Raw genomic sequence first — 2,137 nt, 5'->3', positions numbered from 1 at the left:
TCTACCAAACCTTTAAAAAAGAATTAATACTAATCCTTTGCGAACTATTCCAAAAAATTGAAACAGAGGCCATTCTCCAAAACCCATTCTATGAGGCAAACATCACCCTGATACCAAAACCAGACAAAGATACAACAAAAAAAGAAAACTACAGGCCATTATCTTTGATAATATAGATGCAAAAATTCTCAATAAAATACTAGCTAATAGAATACAGTAACACATACATAAAATCGTACATCATGATCACGTGGGATTTTTTTTTTTAATTTTTTTAAAATACAAGGAAACTTTTATTTTCAATTTTCATCAAAAAATTTTGCTATGGTTTTTTTATACTTTTGGTTCTTTTCCTTTTTGTTTTTTCCACTTTATTTCGTTCTGGCTGCTCAGTGGCTAGAGCCGCTGGGTTCCTGGTATTAAGAAGATGCCAACAGAGGTAGCTGTGTCTCGCCCAGGGGCCCGGCCCACTCTGAATACCCCATAAAAGGAGAAAAGAAAACACAAAATAAACCAACAAAATAAAACCAAAAGGAGGAAGAAATGGAGATCATTTTCTTCAAGCCTGGCAGGCACCCACAACAGTTTATGCATAACAGACGTTACAGTGGGGACAAGCCAGGGTCCAGAAGGCCAGCCCGCCAGCTCCATGCAGATGGCGCCGGAGCTACTGCTGCATGTCTCTCCAGCAGGAAGGGCACCACTGCCCCTCACTCCCTTCCCTCTCCCAGTGCATGGGGCTGTTCCTTTACAATATGGAAGATGGGCAGAAGGAAGGCGAGGTTCTCTCAGGCCCCCAGGGGAGAACCTGGGACAAGAGAAAGTGAGGAAGGTCCCTGCTCAGCGGTGGAGGTGGTATCATCAATCTGGATCTTCACTGCTGCTGGGCTACCTGTCATGGAGCGGGTTCGTGTGCCCTATTTGCCAGGTGGCTGAGAATGTTACGCTCTGACATCTGTAACCTCACAGCAACTGGAGGAATTCCGGCAATGGTAGCTGGGAGTCGAGTCACATCAGCTTTCATGTCACTCAAAAGTTTTTCCAACTGTTTCAGAACTTTGTGCAGGACTGCATTGGCTGGCTTGTTTCCTGCCATCGACTCCTTGGACAGGTGCTGATGACTTTCCACCAAACACTCCACCTCAGCAAAGCGGGTGTTCAGGGCCATGGAAGGGTGAGAAGGGTCCTCTGATGTGTTCAGGTAAGCCGCCCTATGCAGCTGTTCCTCAATCACCAGGGCTTGTTCTAAGAGCTTGAACCTTCGAGCTAGAAACTTATTCTTGATCTCTAAGAAATTGCCATGGTTCATTTCACCCTTGAAAGGCTCATTTAGGATGGCATAGCGTGGGTCATTCTGCATGTCTTGCCACCAGGCATAGCCATGGTTTATGATGCCAGCTAGCAGCCAGTAGTTATGCCGTCGATGCCAGATCTCATAAGTCTTCTTGGTGACTGTGGCTGCATGTTCCTCATTCTGCCGAAGGGAGTGCAACTCAGTAAAACCACCATCTGCGATGTTGAACATGAAATGCTGTTTAATATTTTTCTTCTGTTTCTCATCATTTAGCTCCTTGGGGGTCTCTCCATTCTGAAGCATCACCTCTTTTTTCTCTTCTTCTTCTTTCTTCTCTTCTTTGTCCTCCACCACAATAGGAGTCAGATCTATTGCTGACTTTTCCTCCACCTTCTCCACGTCAGCAACACCTTTGGGTTCTGTCTCCATAGGTTCCTCTGTTCTTTCTTTCACCTCTGCCTTTTCCACTTTCTCCTCTCCCTCAGGGGGTTCAACAAGGACCTTTTCATCCTCTGGGGCAGGGGCAGGGGCAGGGGGCTGTGTACACTCAATGGCAGCCTCAGGGGCTGAAGATTTAACCTCCTTTTCTCCTTCTGCACTCTCTTCTTCTTTAAGGCTATTTTCCTCCATTTTTATCCCATCTTCAGCAGGTGGGGCAGGTGCAGGAGTATTGGGTTGTGTGTCCCCTGGAGTGGAGGGTGTAGGAGTCTTTGGGGAGGGTGACCCTGGTTGGTACATCTTCTTGTTTTCCTTTACTTCAGCTAGTTCAGGCATGCTCCAGCGCCCATTAACGTGTTCAAACTCCTGAACCTTCTTGCGAATCAAAGACATGACAGGGCCGGC

The 2,137-nt window shown here is 46.4% G+C and overlaps 1 pseudogene; it reads right to left on the bottom strand.

Annotated features, from left to right (window-relative positions):
- Positions 1-814: 814 nt before the first annotated feature.
- The window catches only part of LOC103583633, a 3,133-nt pseudogene continuing 1,810 nt past the window's right edge, over positions 815-2,137 (bottom strand).

The sequence above is a fragment of the Galeopterus variegatus genome, unplaced genomic scaffold (genome assembly GCF_000696425.1).
Source record: "Galeopterus variegatus unplaced genomic scaffold, G_variegatus-3.0.2 Scaffold25065, whole genome shotgun sequence".
NCBI lineage: Eukaryota > Metazoa > Chordata > Mammalia > Dermoptera > Cynocephalidae > Galeopterus > Galeopterus variegatus.
This window is presented reverse-complemented; position numbering and strand designations above follow the sequence as displayed.